The 21,118-nt window shown below is 41.0% G+C and overlaps 1 protein-coding gene across 1 annotated transcript in view; it reads right to left on the bottom strand.

Annotated features, from left to right (window-relative positions):
* The window catches only part of LOC111864709 (small conductance calcium-activated potassium channel protein), a gene marked incomplete in the record, with an annotated part of 758,647 nt that overhangs the window by 709,154 nt on the left and 28,375 nt on the right, over positions 1 to 21,118 (bottom strand).

Raw genomic sequence — 21,118 nt, 5'->3', positions numbered from 1 at the left:
AACACGTCAAAATGCACACAAGGTTCTGATTCGACTGTCACTTCCAGGAAATGTTTCCTACTTAGGAAATGAAGAAAAAGATTGAAGTGACAGCATAGTATTGTCACAGTCTCCCAGAAAATAAATCACATCATTTCGTGATCGATACAGAAAAGTTCGAAAGCCACATATTAAAGTTCAATCCTATTCCTTTCCGTTTAATCCCTTTTACATGAACCCTTTGCTCTACACCGCTATAATGCTTATTCTCGCCTTCTATTTTCTCATTGTCTTCCTACTAAACATCATTTCTCCTCTACATTCCTTTCCAAACTTATCACTTTACATAAATATAAAGCCATGAAGGCAGACAGAGGCTGTGGAAATAAAGCTCCGCGCAATATTAACAGTAATTTTACTTCATGAGACAAGCTAAGTTCAATCACATAGAGAGAGAATTGTATATAACACTGATATAGAAATACACAACAGACTACATTGACTGAATGAGTGGTGACAGGTAGCTGAAAGACAAAACTATTGTAACATACACAGAGAAGAATAAGTGAAAATACACCTACTTCCGTTTCATAGAGCACGCATCGCTTAGAAAACGACTTCTCCAGCGATTCTTCGTTTCCGCGGGAATGTTCTTACTCGCTCGTTATCTAGCAGCAATAAGGGGACACATAGATAGACTCATAAATACATGCGTCCAACAATTCTTCTATTGTTGCGTGTAGTCGTTGCGGCAGGAACTTGTGTACCGAGCTGTTGCCTAGCAACACTGCTGATCCTTTGCCTAGCAACGCTAGGAGGGATGCACATAAAGACACAGAGATTGATGGGAGGGATTTATAAAGGGCACCGTTGAGATGGGCTCAGGTGCCGTGATACACATAGCAAGTATCATAAGGATTGGGTCAGGCATGACAGCATGGGGGTCCCATGGAGAGTACGCTAAAAAGACGTAGACGCTGGAAAGGGAGTTCAGATGCCGATATAGGCACACGTAGCCCAATTCGTGAAGACAAGAAAAAAAACAGAAGATCGGTGTTTCACTGTCAAAAATGCAAGTGAAAATATACACACTTTCTTTCCTGTATTTTAATCAGTTTATCTAATCTCATTACACGTATTTTCAATAAAAAATTAGTCTTATGAGATCATCTTGCTGCCTATGTGTCTACCTGTAACTGTCTTCCTGTATATTTTTCTGTGTACCCCCCTTAAGTTTTTAAGGTTATGAGGCTTATGAAATCACCTTGCTCTCTGTTTGTGTATTTCTCCTAATTTCTTTTATGAGTCTTATGAGGTCACCTTGCTCTCTGTGGCTCTATGTGTCCCCCCCCCCTCCGTAATTTTTCATTTTCAGTGCGGTCCGTTTCGTATCAAAGGACAGTTTGCGATTAATTCTTCCCAGAACTTCTTATTATAATATGATGAAATGTATGTTAAAGTGATATCGTGCAGTCATGTGATCCCACTCCCTTGCTCCTAGAAGAAAAGAGAGAAAAATTAAAGGAAGTAAGAAATTGATGAAGGCAGAACTGTGGATAAACTTATGAAAGCCTCTTCTTGTTTCTGCGGTTTATAGCTTATAAACTCTCTTCTCTTGCTAAGATAACTTTAGTTGGTGAGTTTGGAAACAACTTGTAGCCTTTTTGTTTGTTTGTCTCCTGTGTAGGTTACCTTTAACAGGAAATGGTTTTATCTGATTTTCTGAAAGCACGACTGTAAACGATTTGCCTTATTTCTATGGAAAATATAACCGCACCTTTGACTTTGTGCCTAGCGTGTATGTTCTCCTTAAAATGTGACGAACTTTCAGTTCCGAGTCATGTGGATTTTCTAACGATTAAAGCAGAAAAAAGTTTTCGCAGAATTCTGCATAATCGATACATCACGTTTACTCTCAACTTCTTAGCATCGTCACTAACATAACCACGTCTATACTAAGCTCTTCGATGGGTAGATATTCACTTGACTTTGATTTCGATGGTAATTTAAGGCGTCATGTTACAAAGGTATTCACTAGTAGCAAGCTAAGGGAGACCTAAAAACCCGAAAGTGTTTGGAACTGAATTCATCTGGCTCTGGAAACGAACCAATGGAGGGCTCTTGTGAACACGGTAATGAAACACTGGGTTCCACAAAATANTATAATAATAATAATAATAATAATAATAATAATAATAATAAGTAGAAGAAGAAGAAGAAGAAGAAACTAATCCTTTGGAACGCTAAAATATTTCGTGACCTCCAGGGATGGACAACAGCTGTGAATATATCGAATCAGCAGTCACAAACAGACGAAAGTGGGTGGTAGTCCAATATACTCGTAAAATATTACGAAATGCCTCTAACTTGAGGGTACTTGTGAACACGGTAATAATCCTTTTGGTTACATAAATGGCCGAGAATTTCACAACCATCTGAGTGACTGTCAGCCTCTCAAAACGGTTTTTCACCCCCAGAAGACAGAACTCTGCATAATGACCGTTGTAAGAAGCTGAAATCCAATTTACCTGCAGTGTTTCCAGTCTCAGCTATAGAGTGCGCAAGGCTCCCAGAGTGTAAATGCACGCAATAATTACCCTCATTAGGAGATAATGGCATGGAAAGCAAGAAAATGAGGAACGTGGCAGACGAAATACCTGTCAACTAACAGCGCAGTGCTGTGAGAAATTGCTTGAACCTGCGTGTGGTAGTTCCATTGCTTGTCTGTGCCATCTCGTAACACGCAAACGCCTTCTTATCGGAGTACTTCGCAGACAAGGGACATACAACTGAACTTCTGCTAACACTGCGAATGCAAATACAAGAACTGTCGGTATGACGTTGATGATGATGATGATGATGATGATGATAACCATAAGAAGAGGACACAAATAAGAATCGCTGTGCAATATATATATATTTGCGACGTAGAGTTTGACGTTCTCGCCGAGGTAGTTATGAATAGGTCTACTTTCTGGGATATATCGCCGTCTAGTCCGTTGAAAATCAAACGACGTTTCGGAGGAACATGCCGCCTTCTTCTTCATTGTCGAAGAATAAGCTCTGCTTACCGCCTGCTTCAAGCCAATTCCTTTGTCGGATTCATTCCTCGACCCTGAAGATGGATGCAACATGTTCCTCCGAAATGTCTGTTTAATGGACTACACTGCGTTATATCCCAGAAGACAGAATTCTTTAATGGAAGATTGGACGTGTGTGGTCCAGTATGCTGATAGAGATGTAGCCCAGTTCCGGAACGAGGACAAGGTACCGTACTGTCTGGTCCTGTTTGTCGCACGCCTGAGGGATAGTGGTAGATAAGTAGATAAGTAGAGATCACTGACGGAATACAGACTCTCAGATAAAGAGCAGACTACTTAAGAAATTATGACCAGCCACATTTTCTTCGCCATAATTCCAACATGAATGACACTGGAATTAATTCCCGGTCTCCTGAGCAAGAATCCCCCATGTAACCAAATGAACCACGACAAGATTCTGCTCTACAGGCAGTAGAAATATGGAGTTCTTTAGTTTTCAGATCTTCTGCTTCGCATTCGAGAAAGCCTGGTTTTGAATCGGCTATCATGACTGAAGCTTTTCATAGTTTTCCTCAGTCCCTTCAAGAAAATTCATAGGAAGTGTCTCAAATTAGGCTTCTTCCCGGCTACCTTCCAGTTATTTTGTGACTAATCATCTGACTTAGCTGAGATTTTGATGGAGTAGTTAAATTTACGCAATTAAACACTAAACCTTCACATTAAGGGATACCGCATTCGATTGATAGCTCAGAGACTTTGTTTCCTACTCAAAGGCTTTTCGTGGTGTTACTCAGGTCCTTCATGAGAATTCTGGAATAGTACCACCCTCTTCTCTCCACATTCCTCTTAATTGTTCATTCACGTGTGACGTTGTATAATCTATGCAGTTGAGAAGCGTCATTACATAAAGTGAAATTACATTTAGGTGTTTGCGCGTGAATTTTAAGACAGGTTTTGGAGTGGAAGATTGAATTTATTGACACGTTATTCACACAACTCGGGACTCCAGGCTACTGCAACGTTATCGCTATTCTACACACTTTCCAGTTCCATGCACTCAGGTTCTCAGTCCTTCACTAACCATATCCTGGCAACGGATTTATAACAATCTCACTGTAACTTCAAATCACAGCGGCCTCCGTAGTATAGGGGTAACGTTCACACCTCATGACTCAAGGTACGCGGGTTCAAACCTTGCGGAGGTCGTGGAATTTTTAAGGGTGGAAAATTTCAGGGAATAAGTCCTCTGGGAGGGACTTTAAGCCGTGTGTCCCGTGTTGTAGATTTGCGGCACGTAAAAAGATCCTCATGTCTCTAGGAGACCTGTGAGCTAAATTAGGCAAAAGTTTCCCGCCCAAGTAGTTTCCAATGCCTCTGGTAGATGGGGGAAGCACCAGGTACCACGTGCCAGAAGAGGACCGACCTCGCTGGCAAAGTGGGGCTGATAGCAAAGCACCAGTACCAGTAGGGTATGGGGACAGTAGAAATTAAAGGGGGACGCAAAATGGACCAATAACTGGTCTAAGTGCATGGGGAAACCCACCCCTTCTAATAATGAATGAATGAATGAATGAATGAATGAATGAACTTCAAATCACACATTAATTCTTCTTTGCACAGCCTAATTCCTTTCTTGCCAATTCTGAAGACTTAACTCAATGCAATTCTTCTCTGCTCCGAAGCTCATATCCCGGCAGGCGGCCGTCCCTAAACTCAACTCTCCACTCTATGCTGCTCAATTGAATTCTTCTTTATAACTAATTTGCAATATTATCCCGTATTGTTTTAGGTTTGTTTATCACACCGTTGCAAAGCAATGGTCTCGGCGTAGACCACATAGAAAACAGCCTATGTATTGTTGAGGCCTGTTTACTGCGGGCATTTGTTAACCGAGACGTTGCCTAGCAATGGATATACAAGTCACGATATTATCAATAATATTATTTTTTACAATTTCATATTAATGAACAGCATATCTACACAGTCGGTAAAAATCCAGAGGTCTCATATTGATGAGAAAATAATATCTGGTCCAGCAATGACACATAAAACGTTGTTCCAAGGTACGGCCGAAATAATATTTGACAAACACCTGTTCCAGAGTTTAAAACTCCGCGAGGTATCTTATTTTAGATCACCCCATTAAGAAACTACTTTCCCCGTCCCCTTCTTTCATCTTCGGCAGCACGGCTTGTCACTTGTCACTGCAGAAATCCTAATTAGTGGCTCAGTAATAATCCCAGCAAACTTCACAGAATCCTGCTTCCGTCACAAGATGGCTCTGCTATCAGCGGAGAGCAGACAGCCTGCTAATGAAACTTCATTAAGCTCTGTTCTATATGACTTCAAAATAATTAGGATATGTATTCGAACAATAAAGAAATAATTACTAATCTCTGTAATTAATGAGATACAACATAGCACAAAGACGAATAAAGAATTATTCACACAAATATAGAATATGTTCCATGTAAACATGTATAACAGCTTTGAAATTATTTCATATATGTGTTCTTTTCGCTTAGTACATAAAATGAAATTACTATGGGAAGATCTCATTTGTCAGTTCCTCAAATAGACAACACAAATAACTTTTCATTTCCTACTGATGAAATATTTGAACATATTCCTATTTAAGATAAAAGGTAAAGCTATCTTTATAATAGGCCGTGAAGGCCCACAGGGTTGTGAGACGTCGAGACTTCCATATTTTGTATAGACAATCGGCTCACGGATGGTGGTAAGGTTGTCAGCCTTACGCGCCGGCCGCCCTTTACTCCCCAAGAAGTTTCCAGGTACTCATTTCTTAGAAGCTAAATCGGCCCCAGGATCATAGTGCTGCTGGAAGAATTAGAAAAATTGAAGAAATCCAATAACCTCATCGGGAATTGGTCGTACGACCTTCCGGCTTGAAGTGCCTCAACCAGCTACGCTACCGCCTGCCCCATTTTTTTCTTGGCACTACAGCCCCAATGGGCCTAGGCCTACCTCCATGAACTTTTCCGTTCACTTCAGTTCTTCTAGATCTTACACATTCGGTAGGACTCCTTGGGCGAGTGATCAGCTCGTCGCAAGGCCTTTACCTGTACACAAAGACAGAAAAACGCACACACACAAACTAAACATCCATGCCCTGAGTGGGGTTCGAACCCACGATCCCGGCTTCAGAGCGAGCGAAGACAGTGCATGCCTTAGACCGCTCGGCTACCGTGACCGGCTCGTGCCCCATTTACCAATGTAAAATTCTCCCACTGCCATACTTATAAAGAGCAGCTTTGAAAACTGTCATATTTTAAGCCCATTCAACTGAAAGTTCGCATTGATGTGAAACGGTAACTTGTACACCCAATCCCCGTCCACTACGATAGACGCTTCTTTGGAACATTTCATGTAAAGTGAAGTCGCCTTAGTAGAATATGAATTTCCGGTAAGAAGCAATGTAATGCAAAGCAATGGAAGAATCGTGTGTGACAATTTTGCAAACCAGATGAAACCGAACTGGCGACGGTAGAACTCGCGTTAGGTGACGGTGTAAGATTACAGACACATGGCTGCCGTTAGTTCTTACGCTCAATTGGCGTCACATAAGGGAAAATAAAAGTCTAGGTTATTCGAACAGATATTTATATTCTGGTTTTGATGCAATTATAAAAGGACTATTTCTCGACATCCGAGTACATCACTTGTTTAAGGAGGAAGAACTGTTATTGTATTTATTAAATCAATCTACAACAATAATTCTATCAAACAGTACAACAATGAGAACTGTCTCTACATCAAATACAATCGGACGTTGCGGTTCAGTGGTGAATCATTTGCATCATATTCTGGACGTTCCTGGTTCGATTCTCAATACGGACGCCGGGTTACGCTTACGGATTTTGTCCTCAGGTACGGTACTACGTTTCAGATTTATGTGCCCAAGTATGGTCTTCCTTTCCAGGTTTATGTCTCAAAGCTTGGTGCTAGTTCTCAAGCTAATTTACCCAGGTATGGCGTCACTTTTCAGGCTTATGTACTCAAGTATTTTGTTCCTTTTCAGGCTCATGTCCTCATGTGTTCACTTTTCAGGCTTATGTTCTGAGGTGAGGTCTTATATTGCCAGGTATTATCTTATTCCGAAGCTTGTGTTACCAGGCATCAGGAATAAGCTTACGTTTGAGGCTTGTGTCCACAGGTTCGGGTCTGTACTTCAGATAAACATCCCCAGGTATGGTCTTACGTTTCAGTCTTGTGCTTCAGGTACAGCCTAACATTTCATGCGTATGTTTCCAGTCATTGAGTAAGGCTTCAGTTTTCAGGTTTATGCTCAGAAAAACGTGGCTTCGTCCCGCCAGGCTTCATTTAAGCACTTCACATTCGTGTCTTAGTAGTATATTATTAAATATTTTATACTAAATACTGCCAAATTTCTGAATGCAGCTTGTTTCCCCTTCTTAGTTACCTATTAAGTTTATTTTAGGCCGCGCCATAGTTCAAGCGGTTAGTCGCTGGCTTCCCACCGCGGCGGCCCAGGTTCGATCCCAGGTCTGTTCAAGTGGGATTCGTGGTGGACAAAGTGGCGCTGGGGTAGGTTTTCTCCGAGTATTTCGGTTTCCTCTGCCAATTTTCATTCCACCAATTGCTCCACAATCACCCTCACCTTTCATCTGGGGCTGGTACAATAGGCCAGAAGTGGCCGCAGTACAAGGGACTTAGACCCACCCCACTACCAATAAAAAAGAATATTTTAAATAGTTACAAGTATATAAATGAATAAATTTACAGTACGTAAGCAGTTATTTTATGACTGCTGCAGGCCCCGTCACCTGGCTTGCTTATGATCCCCTGGAAAGTTTTGGTGATGTTACGTAGTGTGGAATGTATTAAGGCAGGATGCTTATTGAAGAAAGCAGTCTTCTGGGATTTGNTCTCACGGTGTTGTCGCTTGCAGATTTACTTATACTTCTTCAACCCTGAAGATGGGGGCGATACGTTCCTCCGAAACGTCGGTTAACACCACATATACACTGTGCCAAATCCCAGAAGACTGCTTTCTTCATAGTCACCGCCGTGAAAGCCTCAAATCTTACAGGATGCTTATTGATCATGAATAGTAAACCATGTAGAAAGAAGCGATCGTACCACATTTAAGATAATGCTAGACTGAATACTTATAATAGACGTCAGCTCCCTCATAGGTGTGGACTAGTACGAATTTGCATTCTCGTATTTTTCCCCACTAACAAAACTTCGGGACCCAATACAACAGTACTACATTGGTATTCGATAGAAGAACTGAGGAAAATTAAGGAGAAGAAAATCTACATGACACATCATCTGTATCATTAACCAATGTTGTCATGCAAAACGCATGCCTGGGTTTTCTTTTGGAGTCTGGAAACTGCTGCGTTACAGGTAAACCCTACACGCCTGCCACATCAATACATTATTCATGATTTAACGGACACTTTTTCCTTGCCTCCTTTTACGCACACAAAATAGGGAGATAGAAGCCTAAACTGTCGGCAGTCTTGCGCTTCATGTGATAGATATGACTACATAATGTAAAATTATCTCCTCAAAATAGATGTGAGGTTATTGGGGCGGTAACAAGGAAGATTACATACCGTCTTCTGAAGTATTCAGTCCTATATTTTGGTAGTGAGGCATAAACTTTTCGGAGGTACCTGTGACCTCTAACTTCAAGGTAGAAGATTTAAAACGTTGGTACATATCTAAAAGGCGTCACATTCCAGGTTATACCGATCTCTCCTCCTCAGATTATCTTCAGATATAGGTCACTGAGCTTTGTGTGGTCATGTTAGGTGCAGAGTCGACTGGCGTGTTGATGTAAGCCACCGCAGACTGGCTGATTCGTATTCGGGAGACCCAGAATTCGACGCCTTGCACAAAGCTGCGTACGCTGAATGAGGATTTAGAGGTTTTTTCAGTTCCTCTAAGCAAATATTGAAACACTGCCGTCGGCCATTACTGCTTCCTTCCAAGTCCATCGTCTCTGTTCGCCATAATATTCCGAATTATATAATCAGTGAATTTTAAAAATTTAACAATACATTAATTTTGCAGTAGGCTACGCTAAATAAACGTCACATTTGAGTGTTCAGAACTCCTTTATCATATTCTGGAAGCGTCTGATTCGATTATCGGTTTGGGGACTATTTATCCTGAATAAGAATTTTCGTAATTTTCTCAATTTCGTCAAGAAAAATTCTGAGATAGAATGTCAGCCCACTCCTTCTCATGACATTCAAAATATATTATCCTCTGCCATAATATCTGTTGGAACTGTAACCGCCCATTCTAACTGGAGGAGTGTTGTGTGAAAATTAAATTTTGTATTAAGTTAAGATTAACAATATTACAAACAAAGAGATCCGGCAGATAGCCAGCTCTTACACGCGGAAGGGACATAGTTCAAGTTTTGCTATGTGAACAGGAAGTAACATCTGGTACTTTCCTGGAATTCTGGCAGTTTCAGCAACGTCGGAAAGTCTTTGAGAATTTGAGAGCTGACAACTTTGGACAGCGATAACTTAGAAGTGGGACGGCCGGAGCCTCACACCCTGACTGTAATGCATCAAGGGGCTGTCATCCTTAGCGTCAGGTCAGCATCTGCCAGAATCACATAGCAGAGCAACATGATTGGGAATTCAAAATTTAGGGAACCTCCTAGTTTGAAAAATTAACCAATGGCAGAAGTGGAGGAGTGGATTTCTCTTGGAGTCTGGGGTTCGTGGACCTCAGAATTCAGAGAGAGGGCATTCCACCTCGGAGAGTCTTGACACTACTTTCGGCAAAGTCGGACACTAAATTTACCACTACGGCCCTTCCGTAGAATAGTATAAGTACAGTACAAAGCAACAGTAGTAAGAAATTCAGTTGTATTCAGAAAGCCGGAAGGTATTAAAGGACTACCAAGTGCAACCGTCTAAAGGTGGGTGATTGTAGTGAAGTGTTCTTCCTGCCCTGTCCGAGCCAGACCCTTATAAGACCCTGGGATAGGAACCCAGCTCTACTGATTAAAGTAAAGAACCCAAAGAAGTGAGAGGTGGTGGAGTGGCGCACAACGAAAAGGGCACAAAGGAAGTGAGCGGTTACAGAAGTTCCATATAAAATTGTCAAAATTAAATATATTACTTATAAAATATTGAAATTCCATAACTTGAAAATTTTTGGTAAGATTAACCAACTAAATACATTGCGCCGATCCCCTCTTTAAAAGCCGCCAATTGTGAGGCTACTAAAAAAATTTCGAACATTTTATGAAACCCGAAGGTTCATTGCCGTATCCAGAATAACCCTCCACTGGTCCCTATCCTGAACCAGATCAATCCAGTACATACCAACCAATTCTATCCCTTTAACATCCATTTTCATATTATCAACCCACCTATATGTTGGTCTGCATAGTGGCCTCTTTCTTTCTAACTTTCCCACCAATATCCTATACGCATTCCCCTTCTTCACATTCCTGCTACATGCCCTGTACGTCTCATTCTTTACTTGATCATTCTAATGATACTTCGCGAAGAGTATAATTTATGAAACTCCTCACTATGCAGTTTTACCCAGCCTTCTGTCACTTCATCCCTCTTCGGTCCAGTTATTCTCCTGAGTACCCTGTTTGCAAACACAACACCCTCAGAAATACTCAGTCTCTTTTTTATTATATCGCTTATTTTAGTGCTAACAGGTTTGAGCCATTCTTCCCTCTTACACCAACAAACTTAAACTGATGTTTGAATGTGGCAACCCAAAACAATCAGCAATTTAATTGGTGCCGACATGGCAAAATAATCGTAACTTTACTGCAAAGTAACTGCAGGAAGCAACTTCGTTTCAAAAGATATCCCTCAAGAGAAACGCTAATCCGCTTACAGCTCCTAACAACATGACATCTCTTATAGCGTCGGTCTGCTAAGGAACATAAAGCAAGACCGGATACGTTCTGCACAAATGTGAGGGCAAAAAAACAACAACCGTGCCTACGTGTCATCAAAACACACGCGATAGCGTACCATGCTACAAACCTGAATGTCGTGGGTTCGAGTCCCGATGAGGTTATTGGATTCTTCAATTGACATAATCCTTCCAGCGGCACTATGGCCCTGGGGTCGACTCAGCCTTTAACAGACACGAGTACCAGAGATCTTCCTGGGGTAAAGAGCGGCCGGCGCGTAAGGCCAATTGTCTAGAAAATATTCGAGCCTCTAAGTCTCACAACCCTATGGGCCTCCATGTCCTGTTATAGGGATAAAGGTAAGGTACAGTTGCCCCTGTGCTTAGCTAATGAAGTACTACGCCATGAAGGCTTATGGGGAAGTGGATGTATAGATCCACGTTTTCTTGACCTCGGCACTAGTTGGAGGTGAGTGGTTAGCTTCATGCCCCGGCCGCCTTACCTCCGGAAAAGAGCCCTCGGTACACATTGCATATGAGATTGGGTGAATCCCAAAGCCGGTCTGGACGACATGGAGGAGAGAAAATTCTTGACCCTACGGGACTCAAAACTCCGACCCCTCGGTCGTCCAGTCCGTAGCCATTCGCTATACCGACTGAGCTATCCCGGCTTTAAATTTTACAGGGATAGCTTTACATTTTACGTGTCACCATGCAAAGCAATGATACTCATTTATAGTATCTGAGGTTCTCACAGCGGTGGTTATGAAGAGATCTGTCTTCTGGGATATAGCGTCAAACAGTCAGTTGAAAGTCAACCAACGTTTCCGAAGAAAATGTCCCCATCTTACGGGTCGAAGAATAAGCCAAGCAAGAAACCAGCGAGAAGCAGGTATCACGCAGAGCTCGACTCTGAAGACGCTCCTATTGGGTTACTTTGAGATGCTATCAGAAGCCGGACCATACAAAGTCCACTGGACGGCTGGGTGATGACAGATGAATTGTAAGAGATTTAGATGGAAGCGGTAACGGTGTAATGGAGATGTATACCGGGATTTTCCTACAAGGATTCAGGAAAACCATGAGAAACTTTAGTCAGCTGAGAGTCGAACCGAGCATCTCTCGAATACGAGTCTAGAGCGTTACCCCTGCTATAAAATGCTCGACGCTCCTCGCAGCTAATTTAACATATTCATCTGGAGTCACTGAGATGGGAAGGCGATGGTGAACAGCGAGAAGACAAGTGTGACAAAGGTCAGTGCACTATCCAGCTGTCTTCATGGAGAAACTGAGGAAAATTAATTCCGGATCGATGACATTGCAATCGAAATCAGTACCGTGTTGCTTAAAAATAAAATCCTATGGCTTGACCGCTAAACTAATCAGCCCTATGCAGCGGTCGTATTAAGTGAGTTTGCTGCAACAAGGAACTAACTCCGTAGAGGAGGCGTCTTGTTCGTAAGCTAATAAGAGCTCAGATGATCAAGAATTTCTCAGACTTTCAGAGAAATCTAAGGTTCATTACTGCCATAACAGCTCACTAATTGACTTTAAACTGGACCAGATCATTCGAGCTCAAATTCTTACTGAATCCTTATTTCTACTGAACCTAGTTTAATGTTATTGTGATACACAGACCCATCGCTAGGCAACGACTCGGTAAAAACATTCCTGCAGAAGCCAACGCGCGCAACAATAGGAAGTCTACTGCTAAGCAGCGAATCAGTAAAAACGCCTAAAACAATATGGGACAGTAGAACACAGTGTTTTCCGTGGGGTCCGCCCCCGAGACTATATAAAGAGAAGTTCCAAGGGAACAACCAGTTGTTATCAGAAGTTTAGGGAGTTCAGTTGAAGAATAGTTCATTTGAGTCAGGTTCATTTGAGTCAGTTTTTGTTAACAAATGGGTGGAGTTCTCGAGATGTCAGTACAAGGTAAATGAAAAAAAAACAGCAAGAAAGTAATTTGACTGTGACAAGAGGACTTCATGTATGATTTGAAGTGACAGTGAGACTTATAAATCCGTTGCCAGGATACGACTAATGAAGACTGAGAAAACTAGTGTATGCAACGGTAAACTGTAAAGCTTGTAGATAAGCGATAGCGCTGTAATAGCCTATAATCAAGAGTTGTACGTATAAAGTGTTAATAAAGCCAATCATCCAATCCAAAACCGGTCCATAAGTCACGCACCTCCCTACATGTGACATTATCATCCGACCTCCGCCTTGGTATCCTTTTCCCCAGGTGTGACTCGTTTCTAAAGTAATGTGTTTTTTTATTATTCTCCTCTCCACAGCATCCGAACGGATTCTGGAGCTCATCCAGCCCCTATGCAAACAGTACCTGATGTGACTTCCACGGGGGTAAAGCAGCCGGGGCGTGAAACTGACCACACGCCTCCATCTAGTGCCAACGTTATACTTCCACTCCTCCATATGTCTCCATGGTACAGTGCTTAATTAAATGAGCACAGGGATAATTTTATATTAATTTTACAGTAATTTGCTTGTCAGAAAGGGGTGTGCCTGGGATAGCAACCACCTAACAAATATCACACCCTTATGAATCTCTGTGGTGCAATTTCAGTTCGCATGACGAATAAAACATGGGAATGTCAGGAATTTTTACTCCTATTTGAAGTTATATATACTTCTCTGGCCTGCACAGTTGGGCGTGGCGCGAATGGTAACGCCATGAACACAGCCACACACACACGTGGGATTTTTTGCTGAATTTTAAGATGTTATCAGGAACGTAAACAAATTTCAAGTAGCACAGTGACTGGCCTAGTTTGAAAACTGACAGTTATATTAGAAATGTGGTTAAATATATCCCCATTTCGTTACCAAATATTGCAGTCGAATATTCAACATAGCTGTTTCGTATTCGGGAGGTCCTGGATTCAAAAGTAGTTTCGGAGCCCTGTTATGAGAACACACTAGTTTCATGGATTACCTCAGCTCCTCTAGGAACCTACTAGGATAGGATCTAATATTGAGCTGCGAATGCGTCTTCCATATCCTTTAATTTCGTTATTTACATTAAATTTGCTCTACAAAGTTTAGTACAGAAGCTGTCAGTTATAACAAATTATGAAACTACAAAACAGAAACACAGTATTTGTCATCAACAATTTTGAACGCTTGATGATATCCAATGTTGGTCGAAACATGTAGTTTGAAGAACTCCGCGGCTTTAGTCCACAAACGAATTATACCGACCGAGCGACCGCCGCTTGCGCTTGTCGGCCTAGTTAGTGCAAACTTCAGCGGATAGAGAGTGTCGCGTGATCAGCGCAAAGAATTCACACTGCCGTTAACTTTGGTTTTCTAGACCGGAGCCGCTACTTTTACATTCAAATAACTCTTCAATTATCCTCATGAGGCTGAGTGGACCCCGTTCCAGAACCATTACTTCTCAGAAAATTTTGTAGCGCCGGGAATCAAACCCGGGACTTCTGTGTCTGTAGCCAGGAACTCTCACCACTAGACCACAGAGACAGTCTACGTGCGGTGTGATGTGGAATAAAATTTAAATAAGTTTTAGAAAGACGTGTTGCACGTAAGACGTTTGAATACGTATATGTGACTCGAATGACAAATGTAATTGAAATATTTAAGTAGGTTCGGTGATATAACCCCTCTTTTGTGCGCTCTCTGCTGCATGGCACGTTCATTTCATGCACTTTGTGCATAATAAAGAATAAAAAGTTTATTGAAACAGACTATGGCAGCTTCTCACGCTTCTTCCAAAGTGCTTTTCAAATTCTCGTTAAGATACAGGGTCTGCCTAAAGGAATGTCGAGAGTACAGATGCCTGCAGCGCAGAAACGAAAACAGATATGAAGGTGTAGTTTGTAGTCTTTCATTCATCAATTGAAACGGTTTTTTAAACATAAGTTTAAAAGCTGTTAGATGCGAAATACTTCACAATGAGCGCCATCTCATTTCTGTATACATTCAACATATAGTCTACTTCTTGCCAGACGCGCTGTAATGTGTACTCTACTACATCTGCAATTGTTGCAGTGATCTGTGCTTCGAGTCCATCCAGCATATTCGCTGATTGGCTGTACACCTGGTCTTCCACATAAACCCAAACAAATAAGTCAAAGGCGAAAAAAAAAGCAATTAATACGAATTTATAAAAAGTTAAATGATAAACGAACAAAGTAATTATATAAGAAGTCTTCATTGCAGTCCCCTTTACTTTTTACACTAGTATCAAAGTTGCATGAATACCTATACTCATCGAGAGAAGAAATTTAGTGGTTGTATTGAAGGCATTCGTGCACCGCTATCTTGATCTTCACACCCCTTCATCTGGCTAGAAATGACGTCCACTTACAGCATCTTTTAGTGGCCAAAGAAGTTATAATCATTTGGAACTACTTATGATCAATGAGCAAACATTCTGCGATAAATTTCAGCAAGTTAATTTTTTCTGAATTAAAAACTGCATTACAGAACCCATCTCTACTTTCCTGCATGACGGCAAAGGCGTCGCCATTTTGAAAACTGGATATTTCCAAGCAACATCAGCAGATGGTACTACGTGGCGTTCAGTGTTGCCAACAGACTTCGATAAATAATCTGACACAGGGTTATCTAGAGTATTTGCATAATACGAACACCTTTTATGTTGATTCTGCGGTTTGCATTTCAATGACTTCATTATTTTCGTCTCATTATTAATTTTAGTAGCAGTAAACTTTGGAAATGGCTGCTGTGAATTAAAGTGGTCATAATAAAAGTCTCTTCCCATCCTTAATTAAATTGCGCGGCTTCGGGATGAGAAACAGAAACAATCTCCATCCAAGCATTTATGTGTTTGTGTGTGTCCCATGAAAAACTGGTCGTAAATGACATAAGATTGTTTAGCAATAAACTTACTTTATTATTGTCTCTTATGTTACAGAAATTATTTCTCTAATTAAATTTTCCAAATGGATGCAGACATTTATAATCAGTAAAACCTATTATTAAAACTATATTTCATATTTCTGGGGAACGTATGTACGCTAATCTAGACACTTCAATGATAAATCTTATCGTAAAATATTGAGAGATGATCAATTTTGTAATTCCAGGTAGATTGTCATAAAGTTTTGTAATATAATTTACGTCTTCTATTCTATCTTTTCATCACATATATCTCTTTCCAGTCTGATACTGGAGAAACGCAACTGACAGGTTCTAGTGTCACACGTTTTATGATAGGATTTCGTTTTTAGTATTTATCTTAGAACAATGGACTATCATAAAATTTTCAGGCACTAAGATTCATAATAAACTAAGTTCTTAACTCATTCCTAGAATATACGGGAATATCCTTGGAGTAATTACATTCTTCGTGCGATAAAACATAAAACCCGACTATTTCACAGCAGACGCTTCATATTTTAAATTAAATTTTAGCAGCGTCTTGTCACTTGTCTCGTTACATTCAAGTGATCGAAAACAAAAATAAGAATGTATTCATCGTCACTGCCGATTTAGTTTCGAAAAATTAACTCAATATTGTATTTTATTTATATTGTATTTTGGCGGTCGATTTAAACCAAAAACCGTCTCTAGGTAATGTAAAATTTTGAAGAAAATACGTACATGTTGGTAATCAAGTTCTATTTCGGAAGCATTATATCGTGTACATCCTGTACCATATATCCACAACCTTACATTTTCAACACGTGGTGCTTAATTAAGCACAAAAACAATTATAACTTTTTAAATTTCTTATGCCGTGCATACAAGCCTACGTAACAGAGGCGACACTATGACGTCACGGCAGAAGGGCGCGGTTCAATCTTCTGCATCATCAAGTTGTTTCATTAACAGACGCACATTCTGTATGCATAGCTAGCATTAATGACATTAGCCAGAACACGCCTCACTACTTGACACAGATAACCATAGACGTTGAATTTGGAAGAGAACGGTCATAGCCTGTTTCAACGTACTATCTTGGCATTCATATTGACAGACTACGAAAAATCACGAAATTTCGTCCGGCACAGTTTGAACTAGTAACCTCCAACGTGTACGTCTGAAGAATACTACATAAACCTTCCACGCTAAACAAAAAAGCGTACGTAATATATCACAATATAATATAATATAAAGTAATGTAAAAAGGTAAAGCCATCCCTGTAACAGGCCGTGGAGACCCACAGGATTCTGAGACGTCAAGGCTTCCATATACAATCGGCTCACAGATGGCAGTGAGGTTGTCAGCTTTACTTGCCGGCCGCCCTTTACCCCATGAAAGATTCTTGGTACTCATTTCTGTTAGAGGCTAAGTCGGCCGCGCTATAGCTCAAGCGGTTAGTCACTGGTTTCCCACCGCGGCGGCTCGGGTTCAATCCAGGGTCTGGTCAATTGGATTTTGTGGTGGACAAATTGGCGCTGGGGCGGGTTTTCTCCGAGTATTTCGGTTTCATTCCACCAAATTCTCCATCATCATAATCGCCGGGGGCAGGCTACACTAGAAAAATCAGTGGCCGCCGTGCCGAGTGGACCCAGTTGGACTCCACCCCCTCCCCTCGCCACACACTAAGCGAATTAAAAAGAAATTAGAGGCTGAGTCGACCCCAGGGGCATAGTGATGCTGGGAGGTCAATTAAAAAAAATCTAATGACCTCATCGGAAATCGAACCCGCGACCTTGCGGATTGTAGCTTAGTGTCTCAAACCGCGTGCCCCCTGTTATAATGTAATATAAGGAAAAGAAGTGCACCCAAATCTTTGCGTGATACACGACGTAGAAAGAGATCATATGGGAGATCAAGACTGCAGCAGACCCTTGAATAATTATGAAATGGGCGTAGTCCTTAGGTACATACCCACGTGATCATAAAAAAGCGAATAAGACCTAGAAGCTCGATAAGATTGCGTATTAATAAAATTATTGCCATTTAAGGCGTTAACCGTGGTCCTATTTTTGTTCAAAACAAAGTTTCAGAGACTGAACTCTGCCTCAGTCCTCAAGTAAAAGGCCTGATGAATTGGGACCAAAGCACAGGGCTAGTCCGTACCTCCGGAGATATGTCTATCGATTTGGCCCAACTGAGTATGAAGGCAGAATTGTCTCTGAAATGTTCTAAACAAAAACAAGACGATTAATAATGCTAAAAAATTAAATAACTCTATAGCAAGGTCACTATATTAAATGGATCACATTACCAACATGTAACTTGAGCGTGAAAATTCCTCGTCTAATTAAAATTCAATTAGCTGAGTCTTTAGAAATAGGATACCAATCAATTAAATTGGTCCCCTCCCTTGATAAACATTACACTGGACGATGGGTAGAATCCCAGATCAACTCTGAAAGCACCAGCGAAGAGAAAACACTGAAGCTCCAGTAATCGACACCCGGAAGTCCAACCCATAGCCAACCCCTTTACTAACAGAGCTACACTGCCTAATTCCAAATATAGGGCTTCTACTGAAAGAAAATGTCACTTCTTTAACTAACAAACTGACAAGCTGGACGACTGAAATGGTAAAATTGTTTATAAATTGTAAAAAAAAAAAAGGTCGGAATGAAAAGTTGAGTATAAATGTTATCATAAAAATACAAATTCCGTGTCCTGTAGTCCGCAAGCGAACTACACCGACCGAGCAACCGCTGCTTGTCGGCGAAGTTAGTGCCAACTTTAGCGGATAGAGGGTGCCGCGTGGTCAGCGCAGAGAATCCCCACGGCCTTTAATCTCAGTTTTCTAGACAGGAAAAACATTTTGTTCATTCAAAATATTCTCATAATATATTTATTTTAAATTCCTCTTTTGAAGACGGGCCATTTCTCGGCTCCAAAGCAAGTATTAACAATGATTTAGACTACCTAAAAAGAAAGGACAATTGGTACAAAAAGAATGTCCATTACTTGGCATTGCTCAATCAGATTCTCAAAAGTTGGAAGTGAAAGAAATTTCGCGAGAGAAAAGTTTTAAGCATTTTTGCTTTAATGAAACTGTAAAGGAACAAAATCTATCTACTCTTGGTATTCTCTTACATAAGTTAATCTAACTTTAGAAAATATAAGGCAGAAATGTACAAATCCCGGCGTCCTTTCTCCCATAAAGGTGCGTAGCTTTCAATATTGGTACAATAGGCCAGAAGTGGCTGCAGTACAAGGAACTTAGTCCCACCCCACTAGTAGTAAACTTTCAATATACCACATCAACAGTAATTTCTCTGGTTTTCTCCCTAGTAATATTTAGCATAAATCATAATATGTTCTGCAGTGTATGAGTACTTTGTCAGTGTTGTTGTTTGTCTTTAATAATGCCGATTCGGTACACTAAGAACGTCTTATAACCACATTACATAGTCCACGCGCCTTTCCTCACATGGGTTTCGCCAAGTATTATTATGATGACAAAATCAAGGAGGGTATAGGGGCCAGAGTATTCATGGGAGAGATGAGAAATGCATACAAAATTTTAGTAGGAGAGACTTACGCAGAGATGGCACTTAACAAGTTCTGTACGTGACGAAAAGAGAAACTTTGTCCCTACCGAGAATGGAGCTCCTCTCGTCCTTGCCGTAGCCAACTACTTTACTGACTGACCTATCATATCGTTGCATAATGAACAGCTTAATTTTCAAATAAAGCCAGTCTATAGCCCCTCAGCATGAAGCGTATAATTGCATTTTAACTGAAGGTTGGGAATATGTTCTGCATTGTCGTGCTGTCAAAGATACATTAGAATCAGCCGATCCCCCACCTAATATTATAAATATTAAATTTTTCCAAATTAATTATGATTAAGGCCAAAGTATATTACCAACGACTATATTATTTGATCCTTCGTTCATTTGTCGACGCCTCCTTATTCAATTTAAAGAGTGGCGTCGAATTATATTGTCATTTGCGAATGACAAATTTGAAATAATCTGGAAGAAAATGTTAGGAAATTAATTAAGATGCCATCCCAGCACCTTCGTGGAGGTACTATGGAAAACCACGATACCTCGGTAAGGATGTCCGGTGTAAGGGCGCAGTCTAAATCTTTATGCCATCCAAATATGAAGCACCACAACGTTCGGTTCGCCATTAGGTTCTAAAATTTTCCTATTTCTTTTTCAATATACCACAACCGGGAGCATGCAGTAGCGTAGTTAGGCGAGTCACTATACTACAAGCCAGACGGTCGCGGTTTGAAATCCCGATTTCGTAATTGGATTTTTCAATTGGCCTAACCCTTCCAGCGGCCCTATGGCCCTGAGGTTGACTCACCTTCTAACAGAAATGAGTATCAGGAATCTTCCTGATGGTTAAAGGGCGGACGGCGCGAAGGCTGACAATCTCACCGCCAACAGTGAGCGGATTATCTAGAAAATGTGGGAGCCTTGACGTCTCACAACCTCATGGGCCTTAACGACCTGCTACAGAGAGAGATTTTCTTCTTTTTACCAGCACGACAACCTTGATATACTCTCATACGCATTTTGATAACAGCGCATATTTCGGGATGTCCCACTTTTGAAGCAAAGATTCTAACACTGAGAGGTTAAAACGTTCTCGATCTAAAAACTAAGTGAAACTCCTTCGTGAGTTTATTACATCCGTTTTGTAATACGAGACGTTTTTAAATTGTTGATCAAATGGTCTCCATATCCAAGAGCATCGGGAGTTCACGTTCCCTCCCAAGAGGCAATATTGTGATTAGGTTATTAGAACTAAGCGAGGTGCATCACACAGCGACCATAACCAACTGAATATACGGTTTTAAAAAGCTGTTCGTTGCTCATCTGATCAAAAATGAACTGAATTTATGATACCTGAATATTCGTTACCGTGATAACAGCTCGAGGGAAACGTTAGGAGCGGTGGGTAGGAATTAATCTATGAGAATTCTTTCAGTTGTCTCAGCATAGGAAATAAATGCCACTTTCTGCTGGCTCTTCATGGTCTTGTATATTTACTTTTCTGCTTCTTATTTATTCTCTGTTAAATATTTTTGAACGGGACAACCTCAGGGGATCTCCCGGTTTTCTCAGGAATCACATTTGAAGGGATCTCCCTGATCCCGAGGTTACAACCACAAAGGTTCGGGAGTGGGTAATGGCTCCTGAATGCTCTGTGGTCGGTTTTAAACACTTAGTCCGAACCTCACAGGAAACACCGATGATGACTGCAGCTGTCACTCCCAGCACTAGGCAACGGCACGGTGGCAGTCACTGTCTGC

This window comes from Cryptotermes secundus, unplaced genomic scaffold (assembly GCF_002891405.2).
Source record: "Cryptotermes secundus unplaced genomic scaffold, Csec_1.0 scaffold654, whole genome shotgun sequence".
In the NCBI taxonomy this organism is placed as follows: domain Eukaryota; kingdom Metazoa; phylum Arthropoda; class Insecta; order Blattodea; family Kalotermitidae; genus Cryptotermes; species Cryptotermes secundus.
Note: the sequence above shows the minus strand (reverse complement) of the source record. Positions and strands in the feature narration are given on the sequence as shown.